The sequence below is a fragment of the Centrocercus urophasianus genome, unplaced genomic scaffold (assembly GCF_019232065.1).
Source record: "Centrocercus urophasianus isolate 14NV4802_14NV808 unplaced genomic scaffold, USGS_Curo_1.0 seq_14, whole genome shotgun sequence".
Classification (NCBI taxonomy): domain Eukaryota; kingdom Metazoa; phylum Chordata; class Aves; order Galliformes; family Phasianidae; genus Centrocercus; species Centrocercus urophasianus.
Genome location: NW_024884586.1, coordinates 45,441,828 through 45,456,811, shown reverse-complemented (window position 1 = coordinate 45,456,811; position 14,984 = coordinate 45,441,828).

The following is a 14,984-nucleotide window of genomic DNA, read 5'->3' as shown; positions in this document are numbered from 1 at the left end:
CTCTCCTGTGGTAGAAAAGAGAGTCTGGGCAATGACTGCATCTTCCACGTTTGTTAACCTACAGGTGTGAAGGCCAGAGAAGCTGTCATGATCTTGTGATCTGATAATGTGACCTCTGGTGTAACCCATGGCTGAAGAAATTCATGCAGGAGCTCCTGCACACCACTGTGGTCTCAATTTGTGGTTGATGGCGGGTTGGAAACTATGGCTTGGTGCAATCTCCTGAAGATGGATCGCCACATCCTGGGTCAGATATTGCAGCGGTTTGTGTTCAGTGAGTCACTGCAGCACGCACGCCATTGAGCCTTGCCATCCTCCTGTGGTTCCCTCCTGGGAACCAATACATTTTGCAGACTCTTTCAGTGCAAAACAAATAAAAGTCTCATGTTGGGTCTATTGCTCAGCCTCAAGTATCTGACAAAACAGAGCTGGGGCTCTGAACGTGCACAGATTGTCAATAAAGTGCCACTGATGAGAGGAAAAACTACTTTCTACCTACGTCACAAACTTACAAGCTGGGGTATTATCTAACCCAGACATTGTTATTTAAGCCAGTAGTCTTGGCCTTAGGGAGACGGTTTGGCTTTGCCAAGAGGCTCCTAAGGACATTAAAATTGAGTTCTCTTCCTATTTGAAAACATCTCTCACTGAAACACTCTTCAAGGGAAATCACAAACGCAGGAAACAGCAGTTACAGTGAAGTGTGTTTGTTCATATAGAGGAATGCGATGATATCATTTTGGAATGTGCTTTCTTTCTCAGGTTTTTGTTTTGGTGGTAAGAATGTCACTTTCTTAAAAAGTAAAGCACATTCCTAGCTATTGTCTCCCTCCTTCCCCTCCAAATGTTGCCTACAAATCAACATTCCCACCTCCTGCCATGTGTTTTTCCCCATCTGTCAGATACTGTTCTAATATTACCAGTACAACCATCTGATGTCAGGTACCCCAGTAGGCAATTATAAATAGTCATTTGCTGTGAGCTAGATAACTGATTTCTAACATTTAAGTTTCAAGATGTTCTTTGCTATTTTATCTTGAAGATGCCATTTTATTTGCATTTGGGATAGAAAATTTTACCATTTAAAAGCATCAGTTTCCATCATGCCCTTGTAAAACCCCAGACCTTGGTCCTCTGAAATGCACTCAGACACTCAATACCTCAGACTGAGAATTTTCGGAGGAACCCAAAGGCATTTAATGTCCCGTTCTCCATAAATCTGTGTGGACATACTCCCACAGCCAGGTAATATTTTTCAGTGCAGATGAAGTTTGCCACAACATGGAGATATTCTGTGCTACGATTTTCTGTGGAACTGTGTCTTTTTCCCCATTTTACTCTAATCCATGTTTTATGCACCTCTAACACATCCCCTGTGACATCATGCTTTCAGGTTACCACCGTCAGTTGTTGTTAAACCTAACTTAGGGCTAAGTGAGAACCAACACCAGTTCAAGACCTCAAAGACCAGTGCTCCAAAGGGACCAAGATCTGAAGTATACATCTGCCTTCCCAAGAGGCAAACCCTGTCTTACCATGCTAGGCTGCTGTCTGTGGGAGCATTTTTCATCTCATGGAGGAATGAAAATCCAAACCTGCCCAGAAAATAAGCCTGCAACTGATAGGCACAGAAACAATTTCCCTATCAGGGAACAGCAATGCTCTGCATTGTCGGAACGTTCTGCTGTGTGCATGGGGAAGCTGAGTGTCACTTCCCCAAGGACAACACTTCTCTTTTAGGAGCTTGTCCTGCAGTCTGCAATCTCTTCAAATGGAAAAGTGGATCCCAGCGGGCTGAGAAAAAATGAGCTTCTTGCCCACCCTAAGAGCCAGATTCAACACTGAAATGTTGTTGTTGTTCTATAAGTCTTTACTTTCACTGAGCACTGTTTAAAATGCTACAGTTCTATGACTGGACAGAAAATTAAAATGATGGAGGACACTTCAAGATCAACAATAACTTTGCTTTATAACTTTGCCATTGCTTTATCAGAACCACTGCTAAAAAAGAATGATTCTTCATACTGGGCTGGGTGGATGTAGTACTACCAGCATAAATGAGTATATTCTCTTATGTCTTTTATTCTGGCTACAGAATGATTATACAAAAACAAAGGGTTCCTACTGACTTAAGTCAGGATTGTGTGGGGGTGTAAGGGTGTGCCTTCACTGGCACAGTTTACAGGTCAGTGGCCAGAAAACCAACTCAACACTTCTCTGTATTCTTTAACAATTAGATAAACCAGTAATAAGTTCATAATTGCAATTCCACAAGGTAATTTCATGTGCCCAGGAGATGACAATATGCATGCAATTAAAAGAAGAAAGCTTTTCATCCCTGCAAACTTTTATCACCGAATGCTCCGTCATCTATTTGCCGCATGCAAGCAGAAGGGAGGCCAGGGGTCACCCTGAGCTCGGTGGAGGTACCAAGAGGGGAAGCAGAAATCCTGCTGTAAATTCACCGAGTTCAGCTCAACAGAAAATACGGAAACGCAGCTCTCTGACCTGTCAAGCAATTATCAGCTTTTCGGTAATATGCAAGTGGAAATATCTTGGGATAAGGTTCTTAGGCCTTGTATAACAAATAGGGTATAAAAATCCCTTTATCCTGACCATCTTTGAAATTAAAAAAGCAGCTCAATTTCTGAATTATTACACTTAAGCTGTCTCTCAACTTTCTTTTTTCCCCCGACAGCTTTAAATCTCTTTGTGGGTGGAGGTCTAATGTCAGCACATGCAATTCTATACTTTAATCATTTTTTAACTGTAAGATCAAAGTAAGTAGGTTTTTATTACTCCAGTGTCCGATGTTTCATAACTTAACTATTGAATGCCAGGCAATAGGTCTCAGTGCACTGCTTTAAATCATTCCAGCCACACACATTTTCCACCAAGAGATGTATTAAAGGAAAAAAAAGAGTATCCTAATAATCATTAGATATGAAAATTATTAGCAGTATGAATAAAATATCACAACCTTGTTCCTACGCTGACTCTGGGGCTGTGAGAGCAGTGTACTATTCAAGAAGAAACCCAGTGGCAGACTGTGTTAGCATCTTCATCTCATTTTCTTTTCCAACTCTCCTTCTCTTTCATTACTCCCACACAGGAACTCAGTTAAATTAATACCTGGCTCTCAGCCAGATTGTGAGCACCCCTATGGTGTGACCTCTCTGGCCATAACACACGAAGAATGAAGGCATCTTTCACCCCTCTGCTGTCTATCCGTCCCTAAATGTGCCTGAATCCTGTCTATGCTACCGGTGTCACCCCATTGCTCTGGCTGTGGGAATTCCTCCCATACTTGAGATGCTGCCTCACTCCCATGGATGGGTATCACAGGGATAAGGTTTTCCAGGATAACTGCACGCTGCTTTCATTGACACTACTGCCTTCAAATTTGGAACAGTAACTGCAAGCCAGGGCAATGTTGTGATTGCTCCTTTATACTTCTGGAGAAAAGATTTCACTTCAGATACATTCTGATATATTAACATGGCCAGTGCTCACAGGAATGTGACACAACATTGCCTAGTAGCCCAGAAAAACTGCAGTGGCATCTTACTGTGACCATATTTTAAGAAATATTATTTGAATTTTGGGGGATCCTATGTGAGGAATTCGATTTGATGACGTCCTTTCCAGTCTGGCATATTCTGTGACTCTACGATGCTAAGCCCAGAGCTACAAATTTCACTACACAAACCACTCTGGATGGACATGCCATCCTGCTGATGCTCACCATTCGGCTGCTCCATGTGCACATGGGTTCATCAGGCTGTGCTTCCACATGAGCAGAACACGCTTGAAATCCTCCCAAGTACTTCTCTGTCACAAGCTGTTCCAATTAAGAAAGTATGCAATAATACCCCTAATTACATTTTACTTTGATGAGAGATCTAGGCTTTTTTTTTTTCTTTTCTTTTCTTAAATGTATGTTGTATAGGGTTAGGAGAACCTTCATTTCCATTCTTTGCATACTTTGGCATCAGCCATGTCTCTGCCCGACGGCAGGCTCAGGGCCCTGCAGGGGCACGTGCACCTCTCAGCTCTGGGTTTGGGGTACCAGGCACTGGCAGAGCAGTGCAGGCTGCGCTCTGCTGACTCAGCCCTGCTTCAGCATTTCCAGCATAAAAGGTATCCTGTGCTCACAAGGGGTTGGGGTCTTGCTGCAAAATTTCTCCCTTGGCACCATCAGGATCCAGCGAGTGCTGAGCGGGAGATTTATATTTTGTTGATTACAATGGTAATCAGCCACAAACACAAATTCAAAGAGCAAGATTCAACCAAACACATGTTCTCTTTGAGTGAGATAAAATCTCTGCCTTTTACACGCCTATCTATTGATGTGTTCCTGGATAAAATGTGTAATTTTAATTAACTGAAAGTACAGGCTTTTTCATATTGGACTTGGTGCTTAAATCGAAATCATACAGCAAAAACCTCAAGCTGGCTGAGTGCATGAGAGATCTTACTTTGTGCTGAAGAATTGGTATGTGTGCCACTCTCCTCTCAATCAATATGCATTAGTGTGCAACTGGTGACTACGGAAACATCCACACCACTTGGCTCATTCTCTTGCCAAGCATTGATGTGTTCAGCTTCTTAGATGCAAGTTACACAGAGAAATTTCAGCTATGGGGAATGCAATTATTGCTAAGAAAGAGAAAACCTGAAAATAAATTCGGCAGTACAATACTAAAGTTAAGCACAAGGAATTAGATTCTTAATTGTAACTGTTCAATATTATTCTAGTACAAAACATTTTTCTGTTATATAAATTACCACATCAAAACTATCTCCCTCCTTTTAACCCTCATGTATGTAATTATGGATGAAGGTGCAGTTACTGTATTTATCATGTATTTCTCAAGAATGTTGTGCTTTTGTTGGCTCTCAGGATTATTTAGTCAGTAGAGATCACTTGATTGTACCAAAGAAGAATTTTAGGTCAGGAATTTACAGTTACACAGAACCTAAACCACGAGCCAATGGCATCATATTAGTGCTAACTTCTCATCTCCATCCAGCCCCAGGTCTCGGGCGGCCCTTCCTGGATATCCTCTGTTGTCCCTGCCCAAGGCTTTTGCCATCTCACTCTCTCTTTTGACACCACCCTGTTGTTTGGCTACTGAGCCCTGTTGTTTCTCTAATGAGATCAAGGATTTTGCCAAGTCCTGTTCCTTCCACTTCTGTAGCATATTTCAAATTCCTCCAGCCCTCTCTATCTCAAAATTCTTGGCTCTGTATAACTGTTTTATTTTGGCTGCTGGAATCCCATACTAACCTAACCAGATTTATGCTGGCAACACACATCTTTGTTACCACGTCTGTTTTTCCCTGGGCATATCTTTGTTTACCTAGTCTGGTGGTGGTAGAACCAGTACAGTAAAGCTCAGCGTATAGACACTTAGGAAAATCCATGACTGAGTCTTTAAAACATATAGAAGTGCCACAAAACAGAGATGAGGACGTAGCTTAACTCAGAACTCTGGTTTTCTTTGTGTTTTGTTTCTTTCTTTCATGCCCACTTTGCACACAGGTGAATGCCCATGAGCAACTGTCTCTTGGTAATAGCAAACATGATGCAGAGACTCTCAGATTCTTCCATTAAAGCTGATTGAATTAGGCTATTGCAGCTAATAATGTCTGTTAATTACATCAGAGGATCACTAGTTTAATGTACACTGGTAGATAAATGTAGATGCTGATATTGGTGATGGCAGTGATAAAAATACAACAACACAAATGCATTCTCATCTGCTGCAAATCACTTCTTCCTCTATAAACTTTCCCAGTATTTCAAGTAAAATTCACCTTCAGTTTTAGTTAGCAAACCTTTATGTAAAGCTCAGATAACATTCATCCCATGACCATTTCTATCAGTATTTTCCTCCTGCTCTGGCAGATCACCCAGAACACTGACTATAACAGCTTTCCCATACACAAAATGCGCTAGATCGCTTTCATTTCAGAGTTTCTTCAGTGGCTTACTAAAAGACAAAGTTCATCTTATTTTTAAAGCTTTTTATAAGACCCGTTTTGGCTGAACTTGGAAAATGTGACTATACAATGGGAAAGGGCAGACCCTCTTTCTTTTTTTTTTGTATGAACACAATGGCAGGATAAGGGAGGCACCGCGCATTGCAAGGAATACACTTTAATCAAGTTGCCCAGCACCAAATATTCATCTCCTACCACTCTAGATGCCAATGTTTGTTTTCTGTCTGGGAGAAGAAACAGACAGCACTTTTCACTTTAATAAAAATCTTTCAGAATGAAGCAAACAGATGACCTAATTTGGAGGATCTGCTGCTTTCCTTGGTTTGCCCGTGACTTAGGAGGTAAGGATGACTGCAGCGTCTCTCCTTACAGCCTTGCTGGAGTAGATTTAACACTTTCTTGTTCAGTTAGCTGCTGAGACACAGGAGAACAAATCTGACAGCACTGGGTTCGACACTCCCTTCAGCAAGGGACTTACTCTCTTCTGCAACTCCTACCAACAACATCACTGTTACTAACCCATACTGCTTGCATGGAGTGGGAGTTGCAAAACATGCTGCTATGACTAACACTTCAGGATGGAAGGTGGAAATCTAGCTTCATTAAACACACGCAGACGCTTGCTAGTACTACTTGTGCAACTAAAATCAGGACTTCATATTCAATCTCACAGCAGTCCCGTTCTCTAGTACAACAGTATCCAGTGCTGTAAGTTTTAAGGACATCGTCACAAGCTTTCTGATTTCCTTAAATTCCCAGCTCCTACAGTAGACATCCAAGTATATCATGACAAAAAAGCATGAACACATGGAAAACTTATCTTTTACCTAAATAATTCACTCCCAGCCTTCAAGTTTGCAGGAAAATATAAAAGTCTTGATTTGCAGTGCAGAAAAACTGAAATGCTTATTTATTTATTTTGAATTGTCATTATAGCATGGCCAATCTCCAGGACTCTGGGGCTCAAGTGTTACGTTTTTAATATTGGTAGCTGACAGTGGATATGAACAACACTGTAGGGCTGCAAGCATCTTGTCTTCTATGCACATAGCATCTGGAACAGCAGAGATGACTTTGTGATCTGCGACCAGGTAGAAACAACAGCCTGAAGAGTCCTGCTCTTTTCATGGATTCATCTCCTTTAAAGCCAGATCTCCTGCTCTTTTCTTCCAGCAGAACTTAATGCCCCAAAATCAAGAAGACGAGGTAAGAAGAATGGTGAAGAGGAAGAAACATGAAACCTAAATCCTCCATTTCCTACATCACACCCTGTTGCATGCTGGAAGAGCATTCCTGTTGTCACTGAGCTGCAGGTAGAAAAGACATCAGTGCTGCGTGCTGTCCTGAGATCCTGTGCTAGGAGTGGAGGAAGAGGAGAAGGGAGGTAGTGGTGTACTGGAACCAAAGTGTTTTCTCCCCATGTAAATCCTTATCAGCTGTGCCTTACACAGCCCCACACAGCCACCACTTGGTGGAATTTGCAGAGTTGTCCACAAACTTCCAAAAAAAATAGCATCAACTATCAGCCAAAAGGAGATGGATTCTCTTGGAAGCTGTGCTCTATTGGTGAATCATACCCACTGGTGGAAATACATGTTTTATTTCTCATTTAAGCTTGGACACTATACCACTGTTTTTTGCTACTGCAACGTAATAGAGCATCTCCCTGTAAGGATTTTGCATTAGGCAAAAAACATGCATACACAGGTAATACTGCAATAATTTTGTAAGCAGAAATTGAGACTTGTTCTTACACCTGCACAGGAGACTACAGCAGTTGTTGCTACCAGCATGGACTGTTACCGAAGTCCAGATGAAAAGGTAGTTTACATGAGAATAGGTGGTTTGTTTTAAATATCTTGAAGTAACACGTGGCAGTACATCTAGGATTCCATCTTTGTTCCAGAGCCACGTGTGAACTGATCAGATTTCATTTTCATAAAATCCTGGCTTATTCTGTGGCTCACTGGTTATTAATATTAAAACAAATGGTACCACGTGTGGTCCTGCACATGCATTATTAAAAGCACCAGCAACCTAGGGCTACCAAGCACCCAGGCATGGTTTACTTCCACTGTGTCTTAGGGCAATTCCTCTGCATGGCCTTTACCCATTCTGGTACCAGCTGCCTACCTGTCTTAGCCATTAGTTGTCACCAGTTCTCCATATTCAACTGGGAGAGGTTTCTCTCTGAGCAAGTTGTTATGATTATGAAATTTTCCTGTGTTAGAAGGGATAGGAGTGAAGATGCTTCCACATACTCTAAGCCCACATCATTTCTGTTGCCCACATAACATACCATCCCCTGAAGCTACATCCCCTACTCACTGCTGACATTGAGTATTCATCCAGATTTGAAGCTGCAAGATATAATTTAGTACGTAGTTTTGCATCCAGGCATTGTAAACTGACTTTTCTCTCATCACTACGCCTAAAAGCAGCCACTTTGCTTACCAACTCCAACACAGGTTTTTTACTCAAATTGAAACAGTTGAAATCAAACATACAATCACTTAATACTCATGATCTGTTGTTGGGAGAAAATGCTTTTCTTCTGCCCAGAACTTCTAATGCCTGTTGTTCCTGCTTGGGAAGTGCAGAAAACAAGCAGAGAAATACAAAGTTATTTTCTATAGATGCAAACCTTTTTTTCCAGTCAGTTCCATTATTGAGTCAGCTATCTATGTGCACTGCCAAAAGAAGTAATGGGAAGTGTCTATGTAGAACAAAGAGAGCACAGATCAACAGGACAGAAAATTGAGTCTCTTTTGAGCCACAGTCAAAATCAACGCCATCAGTGATGGACAACGTGACAGGGCTCACTGCAGATTTGCCCATTCCCCATACTGTACAGACAGTGTCTATGCTGCATGACTGCTTTGCAGCCCTTTTTCCTTTAATCCAAATAGTGTCAGCCTTCAGCCTGCTTTTCAGGGTATCTGTCCGGCTGCAGACACTACTGCATTGATTCCCATCTGGTGCATGTTTTTAGAGTTTTTTACACAACCTTAAGGATTAACTGCCTTTTTTTTTTTTCTTTTTTTTTTTTTTTCCCCACAGAAATTTAGATTCTGAAGCCCACTGAAGAAAACAATCACTGCAAAGAAGTACCAAATCTCTTGCAAACTCTCCCCTGATCACTGCATTCAAAGATCTACCAGCAGCTGTTGATGTAACGTTATGGATGTTTAGCAGGACTTCCTGTATCTAATGAACATAGCTCTTTCAGTGAGGAGACAAAGTGCAATGCTGTCCCAGGAAAATAAAAACGATGTAACATTCAGTCAGGAATGCACTTACTACACAGCCTGGAATCAGGAATTGATCTCATGCCTCTGTAACAAAGATCCCATCTGTAGTCCCATGCGGGGAGGGCACTGACACTGCTTCAGAAGGGAAGTGGTTATCCTGCTCCCAAAAGGAACTGATTAGGGGAGATGTTCCAGAAGCTATTCGATACAGACTGCACAATTCAGGATGGTATTTATACAGTGAGTCAAAAAACTACACAGTATTCTCAAATATTTTATGTCCAAGAGTGCCAACAGCTTTGTCAACTGACAGTGAAAATTAAACTTCAAGAGAAATGAGGCGTATAAGTGCTTTTAAAACCTTGCTCCTTATTTGTGCCTTTCTGCACAGAGGATGTGCCCAGGGATATGGGAAGCAAAATACAAAGTTGTGAGGTGGTGTTGGAAACAAGGACGAGGCAACACAGGCAGCTTGTAAGAAAGGCTTTCAGCATCTTTTGTCAAATATCCAACTTGTGGAAACTGTGCAAGCAAGGGAGTTTTGCTTCATCAATACTATAAAATAAACTGAAGTTAAAATGGGTGCTGCCCAATGCAATTGTCAAACATTGCTGCCGCAATACAAAGACAAATGTTTATTGGCTTAACTTTGAAACTGCAGTAAATGCTCTTCTATTCAATTAGATAAACAAATAAAGTACTGAGTATATAATGGGGTTCTTTCAAGTAAATTATGCTTCCTAACTCATGTGTAAAAGAAAAATGACTTCTAATGTTTATATTACTGCAAAATAAGAAACCATCAAGGCTCTCCTTCTGTTACATTCCAAATATATATTTAAAAAAAAAAAAAAAAAAGGAGGTTTAAATGATGTCCATTTTATGACGTGAGCAAAGGAATAAAATAAAGCCAGGCTGACACTGCAGCTTTTCTTCTCGCTGTTACCAGAGAGAGAAGAAAAAGTAATTCTCAGTTCTGTTCTCATTTACAGTAGCACAAATCTCCAGGAACTGCACTGACTTCAGTTGGTTATTTTGGATTTATGGCAGACTGTGAGAGATTAGAATTTGGTCACACATGAATGAAGAACAGAACGTCCACTTTTGCTGTAAATGTATTTTCCTTTCTTAGGTACACAAAAGAGCAGTGCTGTCCTTAGCTCATGTGCTGTGGGTTTACCTGACAACTGAGAGATATTTATCCTGGTACTGAGTGGGATGCTGCAGGGAACTATGTGCTTTGTCACCTTTGCCAGCAAATATTTCCATTTTATGGCCATAAAGAACCACATTCTCTACAGGATAAGGGCGTTAGAGAAAAGGCTAAATGCATACATACAGCATTATGCGTCCAGTGATGAGAACCACCTGTTTATGAGTCTGTTCTATTGTTTCTGCCAGAGATTGGCTCTAAGTCACAGCAATCTCTCATGCAGATATATTTGCATACATGGACTGCGTGTCTTTAAAATACCAAGCAGAAATCTGTAGTAGTTATTGTCAAGCACTCTAGTTAAAACAATCTATAATTCCTGATCCTGATGAAGGACGGCATTTTATTCACTCAGCTTACCCAGTTACGAGAGTCTAAGATCTAAACTCAGCAACTAAAAAATATAACAAACAGCTCTCTATGGATTTAGAACCAATGATATCCCCTGCCTAGCTTCAGATCTCAGTGTCCCCAGTGACTTATTCAGCATGTGGCCAAACAGTGACTTTGCATTGTCTTGACACCTCTCAGTTTGCAATACTCATGCCTCCTTCCATTCTGCAGGCTTTCTAACGAAGAGTCTGCAGGCAAGGAAGAGGCATTAAGAGAGGGAGCATGGCAAAAGAAAGGTGAAAATAGACTGTTTCAGATCAGTAGAGATTAGGGATGGATTTCTATGGGCTTGCTTTTGCTGTGAGCATGCTAATGCCCAAATCTCCAATTGAAATGCACTGGTTACGTTTTCTGCGTCCTCTAAGGCCATACTACAGAATAACAAATCCAAATGATTCACAAATTAAAAATGTGGAGCCCTTCTTCAATTTTTGTGCATTTGCTTTTGGTTGTTTTTGTGCTGAATTAGAACTAAAGAACTGCTATTGTCTAAATGCACAACATTTATTACAAAAAAAAAAACAACAACAAATGCTGCCAGGATTTCAAAGTCAAGCACTCAAAAGCTAGGAAATGTCAATGCCAACAGTTTTGAGGGTCCAATTTAAAATGCCTCGGATTTAATTTTTCAGAACCTTCTTATACAGCCCTTCATAGGACCAGTGGACTGGTGTTCAATTTCTCAGTGAGCTCTCAACAACAGCTCAGCTCAGCTGCTTCCAGGTTCATTGCTAAGCCACCCAAACTCAATCAGCCTGACCCCTGTTTGTTTCCTGACTTTAAGTTGTGCACCTAACTCCTGCTTCCCACCTCCTCCACTGCTGTGGTGCTCTCCTTTCTGTGCCGTCCTTCAAGCACTCATTCTCCTTGATGAAAGCTACACTCCCTTGAATTAGGTTGTGCAGAGCTTAGCCTGTCCTTCCTCAGAGCCCTCCTCCAGCTTGCTTCTAACCACAAGAATCTCTTAAAAGCATGCAGGCTGTTTTGTTCTGTTTTGATACTGATGAGTACAATAAACTTGTGGATTCCTATGCACTACTGCAATACAAATAAATATGAAAATAATATTGCTTGCTTAATGAAGAAGAGGCAGGAAAATGGCCAGTTGTGGCTTCTTACCATTCTATCTCATAAATCAGATATATACTTATATTGAAATACGTCAAAATTAAAGCCAGGTACTTGCTCCCTACATCTGGTAGAAAACAACTCTCCAACTATATTTTTCTCCTTTGGAACATCTGAATTTACTGGACAGAAACGTTTCATAGAGACAAGTATTCAATTAAATTCCTCTGGAAAACATGCAAGCTTCCCTTGGAGCTGCGCCAGCCCCCGGCTTCTGAGCAGCCCAGCTGGTAGTCTCCTGAGGAGCAGGGCTTCCAGCTCCCACAGCTTCAACAAATCTTGCTAGGCAAACTGCCTGAAGATAAAGACCCACAGGCTTTTACTGCCTGCAGCCCAAGGCAGGCTACCAGGCTCAGTGTCATGGGGATTGAGATAGCCGGGTCATGGCTGGAGCCATGGCCAACACTCAAGCATTCAGCCAGTCGGGCTCCAGTCCTTTTTACAGACAATTTCAAACAACTGGAACATCAAGATTCCCTGAGAAATCAACATACTTTTCTCCTTTCAGCTCTATTGCATACGTATTGGCCAAAGAAAAGCAGATTTCTTATTCCTTTGCCCTTCTTCAGCTGTTCCTTATTACTCTGCGTTAGTCTTGTTTGTTTCTTTGTATAAACTGGTTTGTAGCTCTTTAGGGAAATTCACTATTTTTCTACCTGTATTTCTAGCATAATGAGACCCAGATTGTAGCTGTGCATCATACTGCAACACAGACAACAAGGTGTTATCGTTTTCTTTTTTTCCCTCATTAGAGAGGAGCTTATTGAAAAATCAAAGTCTTCCCTGTAATCATTTTCACTCTGCTAGCTGTAGGCAACATTTGTTGGATAGTAATTAAAATAATTAAAAAGCATCTGAATTTTGCATACATATTGTTTCTTATTTTTTCCACAGGCGATGTGTTTGTTCTTCCCCCAGCTGAAAAGCTAGAAATCAGAATTTACTTCCAATGTTCTCACCTCCTTCTCTCTATTTTATACCATATTGCAACTTGTCATGTTTTGTTATGAATACCTTATGAACTGCCTTATTGACATATTAGCTACATATTTATGTGGAAGAGCTTTTTTTTCCTCCACTATTTTTAGAGATCAATATAACATGTCATGATACCTGCATCTATAATTGTACTGATATTTCAATCATATATTTTTTACATTATTTACAGTATTTAGTACAGCCCAAGGCATTGTATGAGCCCTTCATTTCCCTGGGCAGATGGCTAAATTCCAGCTCTTCTGAAAAATGACACTATTCTAGTTGAAACAGGTGAGCTTTTCTCTATACCCACAAGACAGTACTTGGCTTTGCAAAGTAAAGATGGTCATTTCTCACTCAAAGAGACTCAGTTTGATTTTCTCAAAACAAGCAGGAGCCAATGAAAAGATCTAAGGGAAACAAACCAAAATATTCCCATAACCCAGGGTGGTGCACACCAGCAATACCACACACCGTTCCTGTCTCGCTCATGCTGTCAGTCCTTATGAACCAAATTCTGCAAACCCATACACGAATAATTACTCTGAGTCCTTCTGACTGAAGCTATTCATGTGATTAAAGCAACCCTGAACCAACTGATGGTAAATAAAATTGTTGGAACATACTGTTACATACCGTAGTGCGGACCTCTGATTTTATATTTAGTAATGTAAATGTAAATCACTTAAAACAACACCAAAAATAAGTCCCTCAGATAAGTTACTATTAAAATAAAATAAAAATTTCTCTAGGGCTCCATTTAAAATGCCAGAAGAATTGCATAAGCACGATCCTGACTTTCATGAATGTAACCAGGGTGGTTATACCCCAGAACTGAGTAATAATTAAAAGCGAGATATTGGCAGCTTCAGGCTTGCTTTTTTGCAGGAGCCCAGGGGGTAAACTTTAAAGGCAAACTTCAGAACAGCCACTTCATTATAGAAAGAACCTGCACCTTATCCCCAGAGAGGCACTCATAACATCTCTGAGGCAACGCAAGGATGGCCCACGTGCAGAGGACATGCTTTCATGCTGCCACCCATATGGATTTCTAACATGAAATCATACTGGATTTTGGATCTTTTACCCATCTTTTGGCAGCTCTGCTGGCTTCCTTTTGCCCATCACTGGGGATTTAGGTTATGTGTTCCCCTGACATCAAAGCCTTGCTACTAAATTTGCGGCATCTCCTCAGCACAGGACCTGTGCTTAGCAGCTCACAAATGATAGATTTGGTATAGTTTACATTTCCTCGCTTTTTTCCTGTAACCATGATGGTTAGAAATAACTTTTAAAAATGAAAGCTGAGAATGGCAAGTGAGTGAGCCTCTAACTGCTGAGTCTTTCATACTTGCAGTATCTTAATAACTAGAGTACTCACACACATAAAAAAAGCCACGAGAGAACAATGATATCCTGCAATATCTGGAGATAAGGAAAGGTCTGGACTCGGTGATTTTGTTCATGAGCAACGGTATGCCAAGGAGCAAAGGTAAGCCTGGTGAAGACAGACTGAATTTAAAACCATGCACACACACAGAAATCACTGCACGAAATGCGCTGCCTAACTGTGCATGAACGCACCCAGCAGTCAGGCACTTTGCTAAGCTTCAGCAGGGACACTCCTCTCTGCACATGGAAAACAGTGGGGCTGCAGCAGCAAACTTGCGGAGGAAGCATTCCCAGTTGTGTCCTAAAGTAAATAGCATAAAACAAGCTAATAGGGATACAACTCAACCCTCTGCAAAGTACATACCCACAGAGCATGCGTCTATGTGTGTTTCAGGGGAAGGAAAGGTCTGCAAAGAAAACTGAAGCTCAAGGAAATTTTTTTAAAACACCAAAAAATTGTTTCGAAATCTTGCTGGTAGTTAAGAGTTACACAAAACATCTACATTTTAGTAACTTACAACAGGATACAAGCAGGTCCAGGTCACCACTCATGACAACATTACATATGATATTTAGAGTCATAGAACCCCTAGAGTTGGAAGGGACCTTTAATGGTCATCTAG